This window comes from Ipomoea triloba, chromosome 16, assembly GCF_003576645.1.
Source record: "Ipomoea triloba cultivar NCNSP0323 chromosome 16, ASM357664v1".
Taxonomy (NCBI): domain Eukaryota; kingdom Viridiplantae; phylum Streptophyta; class Magnoliopsida; order Solanales; family Convolvulaceae; genus Ipomoea; species Ipomoea triloba.
The window spans coordinates 11,809,464-11,810,101 of record NC_044931.1 but is presented as its reverse complement, the minus strand read 5'-3'; positions in this window follow the sequence as shown (position 1 = coordinate 11,810,101).

The window sequence follows — 638 nt, the reverse complement described above, 5'->3', positions numbered from 1 at the left end:
AACAGAACTGGGGGTGGCTATTCCCTTTTCTTGTTCTTCTCTCCGGAGCTGCTTACTATAGTTGGGAGTGACCATCTTCATCGCTAATCCTCTTAGTATCTTTGGATTAGTTATGATCACCCCTTTGACTGCTGCTGACCTCGGAAAGTCCCAACTGGTCTTCCTCTCCATTTCCCTTGGTTCTCCATTTGGTTGAGGAAGGCCCTTTTCCAGAATGTGCAGCAGTAGGAGTCCCTCTTGTGCAAGACTCTCTTCCCGATTCCAGTATNTCCCGATTCCAGTATCCCATCGTTGTGGATCTCCTCGTATTTGGGGATCCATTCACCTTGGATGGGAATAGGATTCTTGCTTGGATTATCAGGAAGCTCCGTAATCTGTTCACCCTTCGTTGATTCTGGATAGTTTTCTCCTTGAAAATCTTTGGACTTGACTGCCGGTTTCTTTCCTCTATAAAAGAATGGAACATCATCTTTTCCTTTCTTTTTCTCCATGGGAAGTTGATGGTATGAACTTCTGAAAGAAACCCTCTTATTTATAGCCTAATAGGTTTACCACTGTTGAGTCACGGGATGCAATATGAATGACCATTCAATGCTTGTGTAACTCCAAAGCTGCCATAAAGTTGATGAAACCGCCCC